The sequence below is a fragment of the Amblyraja radiata genome, chromosome 3 (assembly GCF_010909765.2).
Source record: "Amblyraja radiata isolate CabotCenter1 chromosome 3, sAmbRad1.1.pri, whole genome shotgun sequence".
Taxonomy (NCBI): Eukaryota; Metazoa; Chordata; class Chondrichthyes; order Rajiformes; family Rajidae; genus Amblyraja; species Amblyraja radiata.
In genome coordinates this window covers 18,628,776-18,644,274 of record NC_045958.1, presented here as the reverse complement: position 1 = coordinate 18,644,274, position 15,499 = coordinate 18,628,776, and the positions used below count along the sequence as shown (strand labels likewise).

The 15,499-nt window shown below is 38.7% G+C and overlaps 1 protein-coding gene across 2 annotated transcripts in view; it reads left to right on the top strand.

Annotated features, from left to right (window-relative positions):
* Positions 1 to 15,499, top strand: part of efna5 (ephrin A5) — a 204,379-nt gene that overhangs the window by 1,439 nt on the left and 187,441 nt on the right. The window lies entirely within an intron of this gene.

The window sequence follows — 15,499 nt, the reverse complement described above, 5'->3', positions numbered from 1 at the left end:
ATGAGAGCCTGGGCTCTGTGTAAAAGTTGCGGCTCAGACGTGGGGTGGTTTGACTGCTCTGCCCGCGTCCAGTCCAAAGCTGCCGTCAGTGGAGTTCCCAACTCGAGTGCTTCCATTCCAACAAGTCGCCGCCTTCCCCGCCTGCACTTAAAACGGCGGCCGAGACTCTTATCATCAAGCGCTGCAAATGAATCTACCCGCCCGCCGCCAGCTAACTCCCCACCAGGCAACTCCCCAATTGATACCATATATAAAGGAGGTGCCTGGATGGCAAAGTTGACCGCCAGTAGGGTGTATTTGTTTTTTAAGTGCATTTCTTTATAAAGATGTGCCGCGGTGGAGGGAAATTAAATTCGGAGCGAGAGCGGTGTCATCTTGAACCGATTAATGCAAGCGTGCAAATGCGAATGCTTGAGCTGTGCAGGCGGCGCCTCTTGTTCTTGTGAGCGGGGAGAGAGAGGCGCTAAAGTTTGAGTGAAACTTCAGCCGTCAGTTTGAGGTTGGGCCCAGGTTGCCAGCACCGGATACACACACTGCCTGCCAGTGAAACCTCTTCACGTGTTACTGTCTGATCTGTGCCATCACAATTCTTACAACCGGAACGATTCCCATATATTTTTTTCTAAGTGCCCTTTGCCTGGATATAGTCCATTCTATATGTGACAATTATAGCACGGATGCTCGTCTTACTTATTAACGCGATCAAACATAGATAATACTCTTTTAGCGTAAAAAAATATCGCAACGTTTAGACTCCAACTCTCAGCTGCATCGTGTGTACACCCCACCCCATCCATGTACACACACCTCTTCGCGAATTGATTAGAGACCGAAAGTTTTCATTTGTAAAAACAACCCAGAAAGATAGGTCATTCTGTAATCAAAACATTGATGAAGTATTAGTGGATTAAGGTGAAAGTAAGTTTCTGATAACTTGCAGCAAGAGGGTTGAGTTGAGGCATTCCTATTTCAGGGGTCACCCAGACCTCTGCTGTGCCGCAAGTAATTTTAAACAGTTCCTTCCCAGCCCTGCCACCATTTGTCGTCACCAATTATACTATCGTTTCCTTCCCAAACATTTTTACCAAAGATTTGCATGATTAATTGTGGCCTTGGTTCTTGGTTTCTTGGTCCTCCAAAATATTCCAAATTGGAATTTAAACTGGAGGTGTTGATTAAAATAGTCTAGCTCAATTTGTATTTGAGTTGCAAAGATGAAATATGCATATTCTTCATTTTTTTTTAATTGGAAACAAATAAAAGATGCCCAGATTCAATTTTAAACTTGTACAATGACTCTTCCCCCGCATTCATTAGTTTTCCTTGAGGAAAAAAAAATCAATTTTGAAAAGCTCTAGTGTGGATGCACATAAAAAGATTGTTTTATTGTCTCATTTAAAGTTGCACACAGTAATTTAAACATACAATTAGTGGTTTAGGTTGGTGTATTGAATGAGCTTTACTTTGGTTGATTCTGTCATTTTGTTTAATTTCTATCCCCTCTTTGGTTTTTATGTGTGTGTATAATTATTTTATCACCCAGTTATTCACAAATAATATTTAAATATATTTCGGTAACTATGCACTCTGCGTCATTTTTATATTGTGATCTGTTAATTTACCCGTTTCCATGTATCAGTGATTTGCATTTGTCTTCTGGAGAGCTGTCTTTACTGCCCTTTTATATGACTTAACTTGTGTGTATTTTTTGGAATTTACATTATGATTTGTATACTTTGTTACATTTTGTTAATACTGTCTCATTCTTTATATATTTGTGTGTGTCATTGTGTCTATCTGTATCCCACTTGGTATGTTCTATCCAATATTCCCTCTTGTCTTGTGTATCTTTTTCCAAGCGCAGAGGTAATGTCCCAGTTTGAGCTGAGATGAACAAATGGATTTAGGTCACAGGGCATGTTTTATTTTGCATTTACTATATTGCTAGGAAAAATCTGTTTCCAACATAAATTGGATTTTAAACTATTGGGAGATTTTCCTTAACCAGGCTGATATGATTGGGGGGGGGGCTGTTATCTCTTTTGTGGGTCTCGATATGATGAATTAAGAATAATATAGAAATTCAATTCAGCAAACGTTAGTTGCACTTGCTGCAGTTACTTGATATACTCATAGGTTTTAACAATGTTTTATCAACGAAAATGACTCCTGCAGTGGCCTAATGCGCTACATCTTTTACGAGTTGGCCTTTTACCTTGTGGCATTTCGAGTACAGTATCTTATAATAAAGTCACCATGTGGAGCCCTGTTTGAAGCTATTTATATAGTATACAATATTGCATTGTGCTGATAGATTCTAAGACATAAAATCCATGGCCTTCAGTCGCTTTCAGTCTTTCTAATTCTGAACAATGTTGAAGCAGTAGAAAAGAGGTTACAATTATCTTGAGTCGGACTCGTAAGTTCTCAAAGTTGCGAGATTAATACATTAATTTATCTTTACTTGTTGAATGCTGGGAAATTTAAAGATAAAGTAGAAGCAACAGTGTGTAAAATTTGTATTATCGCAAGGTATAACACTTCCATGGATATACCCTGACATGCCTGCAATGATTCTGGCTGCATAGTTTGAAATCCTCAGCTATATCCATTGATCTTGTAATGGATCTTAATTTTCCATTTTTATTACTGTAGCTCTGTTTGCAATTGAGCCAAAGTTATGGAGAAAGCATTTTTTAAATAAAACATATGTGAGCTTCCTATAATGTGTTCCTTTGCTGTATTTATAAAATCCTCAAATCAGTAGATTAAAAAAAACATATCTTGAGAGCATATGCTAAAATGATCACATTTATTGTCAGCATTTTTATTTACAGCATAAACAGATTACACTTAATAACACTTCTGTTTTCAAGATGTCTGCAATTAAAGACATTTTTGAAAAACATTTTCCTTTAGCACTCTCTTAAAAATCATTTTTACCATTACAACCCTTACCTTTTCAATTTATCTTTTTCTGAAGAAGAATCTTTTTGAAATATTTATTGAAAAATGAATACATTGATAACTAAAAGAAACAAGAGAATGCGCATTGCCAACCTGGAGATTTAATGGTGGAAGGGAGGCCAGCAGGGTTAATGCTGATTATTAAGTTGGCGGGCAGGAGGTTGCATTTTATTTGGCAAGGGGAAGTTTGAGTTACTGTTTCAGCACTTCCAGGAGTTTGGGATTGTGGGGGCAGAGGGGGTAGGATGGGGAACTGATGTTGCTCATAAATGTGTTCGGTTTCTGGTGGTAAAATTCAACAGAAAGGGGTTTTGTAGTTTAGTGTGTGGCTCTTAGTTAAAGTTAATGGCTTTGCTGTATCCAGTGACTGTTACAGGAGGAAACCCGTTCATTCAATGGGGTTCCTTTATATGAGCAGAGAGAAAACAGGTCCTAGTAAGGGTTTCACAGGCTGCCACTTCCAGAGACAAGGCATTGACAAGCAACTTATTAGAGGTTAATTACCCTTCTCCTTAAAAAGAGAGAAAAATCTCTCTCATTTAAATCTGAAAATATCTTAATGACCGGTTGCATTCCGCCCCACCCAGATGCAGCATCCTGGTTGGTGAGGTGCAGCTAAAGATGAGATTTTTCTACCATCCTGTTGCTGTGGATCTGGTAATCTAACAATGCCATGCTGTGCAGTGTAAATGAATGAGTGTAATTAGTCTTTAAGGAGTCCAGCCAGGGCTTACTGTGTGAGAGATTAAAGAAAATCGGGAGAGTGAAAAGATAGAATCAGGAAATCCATTCACCAACACAGAGGAGCACACATATATAGTTGTTATTGCACAAAGTTGATTTTAAAATATAAATACTTGCTCCAGAAACCTGGGAAATGTGTAAGACATTTTATCTCTTTTAAAAAAATAATTTTAGCAAATTGACCCATGCAAATTCTATCTGCAAATCATTGTGCATATCTATTAGGTACTTAAACTTAAATCCAACTTGAATATAATTTCTAATATAATGATGCAATTGGCTGAACAAGGGCCTCTACCCGGAATGTCACCCATTCCTTCTCTCCCCAGATGCTGCCTGTCCCACTGTCACTCCAGCTTTTGGTGTCAATCTTCGATGCAATTACAAATTAATGTGTTTTGGTATGTGCTCACTGTGGTATGTACACAAAATACTGCAGTTTTAATGGTTACAATCCTTGAGCCAGCACAGTGTCACAGTTAGCAGAGCCACTGCCTCACCGCTCCAGCGACCTGATTTCAATCCTGGCCCTCCGTATTATCTTTGAGGAGTTTGCATGTTATCCCTGTGATCACGTGGGTTTCTTGCAAGTTCTCTCGTTTCCTCCCACATCCCAAAGACATGCTGTTTGATGGGTCAGTTGTCAAAATTGAGAGGGAGGGGATGCGTTCAAGAAATAAGAGTGTTTATTGTCATATGTACCAACAACGGAACAATGAAATTCTTGCTTGCAGCAGCCATAACAGGCCTGTAAACATAGTACTGATAAATAACATATTTAAAATTTGGGGAGATAAGATGAGTTGGCATTCATGAGTGCCTGATAGTTGCAGCAGACTTTTGAAAAAAGGCTTGTTTCCATGTTATTTCCACAGTGAAATATTTGTGTACCAGGAAGCCAAGAGCCAACAGTTACTGATTTATCTTTATATATATAATATGAAATCGGATGAACAAAATATAATTGTGTTGAGGCACCATTGTGTGCTTCCCTGTAAGGAAAAATAAATAAGTTACTTTACACAAAGTAACAGGAATGGCAGAGTCTTAATAGAAATGAACGCAATGAAAGAAAGACTTAGGAAAATAATTTTAACGATTTAAAAATCCATTACATGTAGTTTGTCGTAATCGTATCAAATAACATTTCTACATCTATGCAGATTTCTTAAATGAATGTTCAATGCAATCTGTGCAATGTAATCGCAGTATGAAATGGCATTCTTAAGAATAATAGGAGCATCTTGATAATCTCCACAGATGAGACATAGAATAATCAACTATGTTTATCCTAACTATGTGCATCTAGTTTCATAAAAAAACAAAGCACATGTAAGTATCAGGCTTTTCATTTTTTGGTCTTATTCTAGAATTAATACTTTTGCCTGATGTGCAATATCTTTTGCCTGAATGTTTAACATCAAGGCAGTTTTAAGTATTTTGTTTTCTGCCTGCCATTGCTAATAATAATTGCGGTTTCTTCAACAAAACAGTTACAGTTAGTGCGAATGCTTTAAAAAAACAAAAACTACAATTATTCAGGCCAGTGGTAAATTGGTTTACTAAAAGAAAATAAATGAATACATGAGAGCGAGGAATACCAGTAACAGCCGTTGATTGTATACTCCAGTTACTTGCACAGTAGGTTCTGATAGTCCCATGCCACTTTGGCTATCACACACAAATGCATCCAGTTGCTTGATGATTCAAATAAATCCTGCATTCTAATTAGGTGGCAGGGAAACTGACAGAAGAAAGATTCCTCTGACATGTGGATGCTTTCTTACGGGCACTGCTTTCTTACTTATCAACATTTTTGGTATGATCTGTTGCTCTTTTTTTAACCCTCTTGATATTTGTGTCTTGCGAACTGTTGTTCTTTCTCCAAATCCCCTTTCCTCTTCAAAAGGCTATGTATGATGCTGATGCATCCTAAATATCTGTGCTTTTATTTTTCGCAATTACCTTTAGAATCAGTGCGGTTATAATTACACCCTCTTCACAGAACTACCATAGTCCAAACCAAATTTAAAAGCAACGTATTGTTTTGTTAATGATGGTGTGACATTATTCTTATCTACCTCTGAACCTCCTCCAGCAATGTTGCCCTCTCTTTGATCTCTTGTTCTTGTTATTTTGGTTTCTTATCCATCTGCCCTCCCTTCACTACATCATTCATTGCTGTTCCTTCCACTGCTTGGGCCCCAATAATGCACATACATTTATTTGCCTTTCCTTATCCTTAAAACCTACCTTTTGCCACCACCGAATCTCATTTTTCACTGCTATTCCAGAAATTATATTTAAGGAATTTTGTACTTCATAGTAACGGCACAAACACAAAATGCTCTTATTGAATGTGACTTTTGTGAAAAATGGAAACAGCTTTCTTGTCCAGTCTTCCTGTTTCTGAATCCATTGTGACAGTCCGTCTTTCCTTGGCACCCACGATGGCCTGTCAGCACGCCTTTTAGGGCTGTGTAGTAATTAAATACTTGTCAATGGAGAATTTTCCATAATACTTACTACAGAAAAGACAAGGGTCTGCTCTGAGCAATGACTGTCAGGGGAACAATGAAAACTAATTACACATAGGGCTGTCACTTTTGTTAGACTTGTCATTTGGGGGGAAAAAACATGACAAAGTATGTGTTCTACCAATGACTTGTTTATGATGAGAAGACCAGCGATGAAGGAAATATCAGTGCTTATTTGTGAAAAAAAGTTCTTCATCCATCAGTCTTTTCCACATGCAGAGATTTGTTCCGCAGCTCTTTCCTGCCTGCTTCCCTTTCCTAGTCTTGAGTTTGTTTACTCCTTTTTATTTACTGTGTGTGACGGTTTGTTAAAAAGTACTGTGGAGGGTTCTTGAGAGTCGTAATTCACACAGGAACGGCCTCCGTACATTGGTGAAGTAGTAGGAAGTGTGCAGAGTAACCAATGCCACCTTTGCCTGTTGTTGAAGTGGTGATCTCAGAGATAAACTACCTGCTAAGTAATTAAAACCCCAGGCAATGTTTGCGAACTCTTCAAGTTTGTTCATTTTGTATATGAGCACAAACAATTGCACAACTCTTGGTTTAGTTGAGCACTCGTGCAAAAAAAATATTGCTTCTGAGAAATAAGACATTTCCAAGCACTGTATAAGAAAATGGAAGAAATCAGTCTGAAAGTGTCATGCATTGTTTTCAGTGGGGTGAGTTTATACATGATTAATTCACTGAGTCATGATATAAACAGCAGTTTGTCACTTTCATAAAGTTTTGAGTATATGTCATTGGAATCCTTTAACCAATAGGCACCGCACTTCCTCCTTCCAAGCAAACGGGTATCTTCTCACAATAACCCAGCGGAGTACAATGAGAGTGCTGTGCCTTGTAGAAAAGGCTGCCGTTTGCAAAGGCACAGCAGCTTAGTTCTACATCTCCGCAGGTCTAGTTCTGGGGGAGGCTGGAGGATTTCTTGCTGATGGCACGAAGAAAGGACAAAGGGTTGGAGTCTGGGGTGGCTTATAAATGTAGTACGTTTTACTCGAATAAACTGGTGAAATATTGAATTGTCTTTTTATACCAGAAAAATAGAGAATTTTGTTTCAGGAAATAATATTTTTTAATGTACAGTGCCCTCCAAAATGTTTGGGACAAAGACCCGTCATTTATTTATTTGCCTCTGTACTCCACAATTTGAGATTTGTAAAATAAAAAAATCACATGTGGTTAAAGTGCACATTGTAAGATTTTAATAAAGGCCATTTGTATACATTGTGGTTTCATCATGTAGAAGTTACAGCAGTGTTTTTACATAGTCCCCCCATTTCAGGGCACCATGACGTTTGGGACACAGCAATGTCATGTAAGTGAAAGTAGTCATGTTTAGTATTTTGTTGCATATCCTTTGCATGCAATGACTGCTTGAAGTCTGCGATTCTTGGACACATCATTCTTGGGTGTCTTCTCTGGTGATTCTCTGCCAGGCCTGCATTGCAACCATCTTTAGCTTATGCTTGTTTTAGGGGCTAGTTCCCTTCAGTTTTCTCTTCAGCATATAAAAGGCATGCTCAATTGGGTTCAGATTGGGTGATTGACTTGGCCACTCAAGAATTGATTATTTTTAAGCTTTGAAAAACTCCTTTGTTCCTTTAGAGATATGTTTGGGATCACTGTTGTGTTCAAGAAGGAACTGCAGATGCTGGAAGATCGAAGGTACACAAAATGCTGGAGAAACTCAGCGGGTGCAGCAGCATCTATGGAGCGAAGGAAATAGGCGACGTTTCGGGCCGAAACCCTTCTTCAGACTGATAGGGGGTGGGGGGGGGAGAAGGAAGGAAAAAGGGAGGAGGAGGAGCCCGAGGGCGGGGGGATGGGAGGAGACAGCGCGAGGGTTAAGGAAGGGGAGGAGACAGCAAGGGCTAGCAAAACTGGGAGAATTCAACGTTCATGCCATCGGGACGCAAACAACCCAGGCGGAATATGAGGTGCTGTTCCTCCAATTTCCGGTGTTGATCACTCTGGCAATGGAGGAGACCCAGGACGGAGAGGTCGGATTGGGAATGGGAGGGGGAGTTGAAGTGCTGAGCCACCGGGAGTTCAGGTTGGTTATTGCGGACTGAGCGGAGGTGTTCGGCGACACGGTGTTTGGGATCACTGTCTTGCTGTAGAATGAACCGCCGGCCATTGAGTTTCGAGGCATTTGTTTGAACTTGAGCAGATAGGATGTGTCTATACACTTCAGAATTCATTATGTTACTACCATCAGCAGTTGTATAATCAATGAAGATAAGTGTGCCAGGTCCCTCAGCAGCCATACATGCCCAGGCCATAACACCCCCACCACCGTGTTTCACAGATGAGGTGGTATGCTTTGGATCTTGGGCAGTTCCTTCTCTCCTCCATACTTTACTCGCCATCACTCTGATATAAGTTAATTTTTGTCTCATGTCCACAAGACCTTTTTCCAGAACTGTGGTTGCTCTTTTAAGTACTTCTTGGCAAACTGTAACCTGGCCATCCTATTTTTGCAGCTAACCAGTGGTTGCATCTTGCAGTGTAGCCTCTGTATTTATGTTCATGAAGACTTCTGCGGACAGTGGTCATTGACAAATCCACACCTGACTCTTGAAGAGTGTTTCTGATCTGTCGGACAGGTGTTTCGGTATTTTTCTTTATTATAGAGAGAATTCTTCTGTCATCAGCTGTGGAGGTCTTCCTTGGCCTGCCCTCCCTTTGCGATTAGTAAGCTCACCAGTGCTCTCTTTCTTCTTAATGATGTTCCAAACAGTTGATTTTGGTAAGCCTAAGGTTTGGCTGATGTCTCTTAACACTTTTATTCTTGTTTCTCAGTCTCATAACGGCTTCTTTGACTTTCATTGGCACAACTTTGGTCCTCATGTTAATAAACAGCAATATAAGTTTCCAAAGGTGATGGAAAGACTGGAGGAAAGCCTAGGTGTTGAGAACTCTCTTATACCTGCATTAAGGAGGCAATTAAATACACCTGAGCAATTACAAACACCCTTGAAGCCATGTGTCCCAAACATTATGGTGCCCTGAAATGGGGGGACTATGTATAAACATAGTTGTAATTTCTACATGATGAAATCAAAATGTATAAAAATGGCTTTTATTAAAATCTGACAATGTGCACTTTAACCACGTGATTTTTTCTATTACAAATCGCAAACTGTGGAGTACAGAGGCAAATAAATAATTAATGGGTCTTTGTCCCAAACATTTTGGAGGGCACTGTATATGATCTATGTGAAAGAAGGATGGAGCTACTGCCCTTGTTTTCAGCTGCATTTTGGCATAGCAGACATAGAGTAGTTGCACAGAATGACCTTTGAGGTGCACTCATGTTCAGATCTGACTGAGGTAATTGTACGTGGCTATTTTCAAAATGGAGAGTCTTATTTAGCTCCACAGAACAGGAAAAAGTAGAGCTGACTCCTATTTGCACAAGCTGGAATCAGCTCCCGATAGCTTGTGAGCAGTTTAGCTGTTGCATTGTAATTGTGATTAATACCTTTCTGAACCGATAACTAATTTCTGATTAAGTGCAGGAGAATGGTTGGGTGAGGACTGAAAGGGAGGTTACAGCTCCTCATGCAGATGGTTTCATTTATTCCTCATTTCTAGTGTGTTAATCAGAGTGCACATATACTGTGACATTATCTTGTAGATTTTGAGTAACTCGTATTGCTCCTGTGTAAAAACTAATTCTGTAACTTGGTATTGTAGTGAAATCCTAACTCGGGTAATAATATTTACAGAGAATTGTGTATGCAGCCCAGACCATCATGCAAACTAACCTCACTTCAATTGACTCCAATCTCCATTTGCACCTCACACTGCCTCGGCAAGGCCACCAGCATAATCACACCCCAGCCACTCTCTCTACTCCCCTCTCCCATCGGACAAGAAATATAGCAGTGTGAAAACAAACGCACACCTCCAGATTCGGGGGGTGGGGGGGGCGGCAGTCTTTTCCCAGCTGTTATCAGGCAACTGAACCATCCTCCCAACAACTAGAGAGCAGTCCAGAGCTTCTATCTACCTCATTGGCGATCCTCGCACTATCTTTGATCGGACTTTTCTGGACTTTATCTTGCACTAAGCATTCACATTATTCTCGGTATCATGTATCTGTACACAGTAAATGGATCAATTGTAATCATGTATTGTCTTTCCGCTGACTGGTTACCACGCAACAAAAACTTTTCACTGTACCTCGGTACAGGTGACAATAAACTAAACTCAATAAACAAAGCTTGAATTATTCCGTTTCAACAATAAAACCCGAGAAAGCAACTGTTCTTTCATTAGTTTACACTGGTACGTTCTGTGTTGGTAATATATTCATCATACTAATTACACATTTTCTTGGAAGAATATTGCTTTTAAAATGCTGGTGTTGAACAATTTACCAATTGTGTTTGTTTATGGCTACATAATGAAATGAGAGTCAAAGATGTGACTTGCTAGAATAGTAAAAGTGTAGGTAGTAGTGGACAACTTTAAATGAGCAGCTATTGTTGTCATTATCAATCTTGTTGCAATTTATTATAGAATCTGCAAGTTTATATTTTGCCAAATTTTCTTTTTTATTGCCAGATTGTGGAAAAAGCATCGCAGATTGAATGATTCGTAAAAATTGTAATGTCAACATAAGGTTGTTATAACTCCATCTGATGTGAACATTTATTATATTCAACGATGTGGTATATTTTTGGAAAGGACTTAGCAGTGTGCAGACATAATTGAAAAGGTCGTAAACTTATCCAAGAAAGACATTCAGAGAATGAGTTAATACTGTATTTTGTTGGTTCAAGATTAGATAGTAAAAGTTTTAAAGTAGGCTAAGGGCAACACAATCATTCTGTGATAAAACTGTATATTTTTTCATTCTCGGAGAAATGAGAGAGGAAAAGAAAATCGAGAGGAGAGGAAGAAATATGTGAAAAGGGAATTCAAATTACCAGTCTTTGCATTGTAATGTGGGCACAGAATTCCAATACATGTCATGCCAGTTCATATTTATTGAAGCTGTCAAAAAGCAGTTTGAGAGCATTGCAAATAAAGCAAAACATTCATTCATGTATGTGAAAGTGAGGTGGATTTGTCTTCATGAGACAAGTTTTACCCCACACAAACTAAACTTGTGCCTTTAATTGACAGTCACTTACTGACAGCAGCATCTAGTCGCTGAAACTGGTGGTAAGGCATTTGTAACCACATACAACACTTCACACTTTATAGATAAATTAGATTATTTGGCTCTCCTTGGATTTGAAATATTTACCTGAAATCGATGGCAATTTAAAATAGGAGGACATGGAAAGCAGGCTTATATATATATATAAAATATGTTAAAGACAACAATTTTGCTGCATGAAATCCCTTTGCTTGATATTATATGCACGGTGCTCTTGAAACAATTTAAATTAATGTGGATATTGGAGTTTTCAGTTGGGTGACAATGGTCAGAATTTGATCTGTTGCCTAGAAATCATGGTCTTGGTGGTAGCGTTGATATGTGGGAGTTAGTGACGAGACTAATAAAGGACCTACGTAAGTTAAAGAAAATGAACAAAACCTGCTCGGGTTAGATTCTTCAAATTGGCCTTGGTCCCTCACCAGAATGATCCCTAACGAAGTAGCAATGTTCCAGGAAAGATGCACCTTTGATCAATTTGACCTAATTTCCTGGGTTTCCCTCCAGGGTGAATAACTTCATCCCATGGGGCATTGATGTGGAATTTGGGTCATTGGTGAGAGGATGAATTGCTACTAGAAATAATTAATTACATTTACAGAATGATGTTATTTGTAAGGAAATAGTTGCAGTTGTGTTCCACTCTGGACTTTCAGGCATGAAGTTCTGCACAAACAGGGCCAGCAGTCTGAAGTTCAAGACAATCATCCTTTGCCTCTTGATCTGTGACAGTGTTCTCATTTTGTATTTTTTCAATATTTTAGAACTATTTTTATCAACATTATATTAATGTAACAACTTTTTCTCTTTCTAAATATCCCACTAGGTTTCAACTGTTGTATGAGTATATAACTCATCAGAAATGTTGGTCTTTTTATGGTAGATTTACCTCCCTATAACCAATGTGATTTAAAATCTTAATTTGTTCTTATACCTGATAAAATGCTCCAGATTTATCGGAGAAAGCAGAGAAATTGCTTTAGTTTTATAGTGTAAGAATCACATACATTTGCTGACTTGTCAGAAACTGATCATGTATTTCAACACTGGTATCTTTTCCCGGTGCTCTATTGTTTGTAGAGATTGAATTTCTACTCTAGGAGATGATGGGAGGAGGGCAACGGTATTTCAGAATGTTGTTGTCTGAGATAGTATTTTCTTTTACATTTTGTTCTTTTGTGGTTTAATGCCGTTAACCCTGATATTTCTTGAAGCCCAGGCCCCGACTTGGCTCCCTGCTGTTGTTCCACTTGGAGAGAGCTATAAAATGGCACCATCAAAGTCTGGTAAATATTGACTGTGTCTCGGAGCTTTGACCGCTGTGGAATCGCCAAATTAAAAGCTGCTGCTGTTCTTCGTTGGGCCTGTGCTCTATAACTGACACCAGAGCCTGTGTGTGTGTGTGTGTGTGTGTGTTAAAAGCTGAGAATCGGCAGAAAAATAATACAAGGCAAGGCAGTGAGAGTGGGAATTAAAAAAGGCAACGCATTGGAATTTGTAAATACTTGATTTGAAGGAAAGTAAAACCTGTAAACCTGTACAGAGTTATAGAGCCTTTCACAAAGTCGGGATTTATAAATGGGGGAGCTAAATGTCTTGCTTAACATTTCCCCTTTTTGTTTTATTAACGGGGTTCTAAACATGTAGCCTGGTTATTTGCTATATTCAGCCTGGTTAGAAAGGTTTGGCTAAGTTTAAAGTATCATCAGTTAGTTTTCATTGGCATAAATGGGAATACTTTTGTGATGTACCTTTTATTCATTTTCTTTAGAAAGGTGAATTATATTATTGGTGCATTTCCATTAAATTGAAGTGGGGTGTAGTAACATTATTTTGCATGGCATTTGCCGTGGTCTGGTGAGGAGATGTAAATGTAAATAAAGTGTTCAATCAGGATGTCATGTTCTACGGCCAATTCTGCTGCTGATTCGATGGAGTACTGAGGCTTGCTTGCTACCAATTTAATAACGTCCTATACTATGGACGTTTTTGCAGCTCATTCCAATTTGGTGGGCTTCAAAGTATGATTTGTTTCAGTTAATTGTTCTATTGAAGCTGTATATGATCGATCTCATGAGAGTTGGTAGTTGAGAGCTAGCTGAACAGATACTGCAATTGAAAAGATGCAACAGAATACAAGGGCCTTGTTGGATTGGAGCTGGATAGTCACAAATCTATTGGATAACAATTCAAGGGCATGTGAACAAGCAAGTGATTTAATAGCTATTTCCTTATCTTTCAGCTTTGAATAAGCTTGCTAATGAGCATTTATTTAATAGCTGCGAAGACAATTTCCTGCAAATTGTAAATTTAATTTGGGTGCATCGGAAAAATTGGCCGTGTTATCCCATGTTTGTTGTAATGTCAAGACGAACCCTCTAGAAGTCCATAGGAGATGGTAGCTTTACACAGCAAGATGACGAGTACAGAGTGATTGTGTGCGGTGTTTTATGCAGCGGGCCATGCTCTTTCCTTTTGGCATCTCTATTTTAATAAATAAATGTTTTGTTAATTTAAAAGAAAACTGAGGGAATAGCTATTGATATTTCCAACATCATGAATACACGGAAGCATGATGCTTCTTTTGTTACAGGATTAGAAACAAATCTGCTTCATCTTTTGCTCAATATATTTGATTCAGAGCAAATATATTTAGTGGTACTGTAACTATGTAGAATTCCTTATTGCCGAGGTGTTAATCTCGGTTGTTCAAAATAGTGTTGACATGTGGCTGTTCAATACTGAATATATCCCGTGTGTTGACTAATCTTTTGATTGTTTGCTATGCAGTAATTACTTTGTTTTAAAATATTTATTCAAGCATCTTTAAACTTGCCTTGCTGAGCTTGCTTGCTGTGTTTTTTTTTACTTGATGTGAGTTGTTTCCTGCACAAACAAACTCTGCCTCGAGAAAGTGGTACCAGTAAAATTTGGAAATTTTCCTATGATCATAATAAAAGCGATAATTTGTCTTCATTGCCAACTTTTGCAGCAATCATAACCCCTGTAAAATGTCATAGTTTATTCCTGCAAAGCTTTCTTTTCATTTTTTTACTCCTGCAGAAAATGTCCTGCATGTATTTTCTCTCGCCTACTTCCTCAGAATTAAAAACCAATTGCATAGTACCTTACACAAACCTATTTCAATTATGGATTTTGAAACGGCATGTTTTTTGGACTCAATAATCCTCTCTTCCATCGTGTACTTAAAACCTAAACTTGTCGTTGCAGAATCCCAGTTTCCCGATTCATCCCGTCTTTCGATTTTATTCGGTTGCTCCGGATATTTTGCCTTGAGGAACTGAGTTTTTCTGTTGTTTTCTCCATAAGTGAGAACATTTTAATTTTGTTAATTGAAAGGAATATGTTTACCAATGTACGTGAATCCACGGTGTCAGTTGGCTCTTTAATTTATGTATTTGCAAATATTGAACCAGCAATAGAATTGCCAATTGTACCTAAGGGTGAACAGGTTTAGTTTGATCATATCTGTGACACATCTGTTGCAACATGAGCTAACATGATTTAGAGTTCATATGTTTGAAATAAATAGGTCACATCTAATTCTGATTGATCTTGGATATTTTACTTCGTAAGACCTAATGCCTCACTTATGCTGCAGCTGCAGATTTGTATTTGATGTGAATTACAGCTGAATCGCAACAAGCGGAAGAGTGTGAAGGCTGCAGAGGGATTTGCGCCAATCATGGTTTGCAATATAAGCTTTACCCTCTGAGTTTGAAAAGTCTCAAGCAGGCATCAGTAGCTGGTGCACATCGTGATTTTTCTTTTTAGCAGGAGATAGCTTAATATTTCCTGAAAATAATTCAGCACCGTTGTAGTTATTCAGCTGTGAAAGCTTTGGCAGTGTAAATTCCCCAGTGCGTTTACTGGATAGCTGCACAACGTGGTAGAATCTTGGGCCTGGTCTCCAGTTTGCAGCTAATTTGCTGATCTTGGGTTAGAAACATTGGAATCAGATGGGGTACAACATGTTTGGTGGGGTACGTTAAAATAAGAGGTAGGATTCACTACCTATCCACCTCTATAACAGAAAGGGTGACAGGTACTCGGCTCA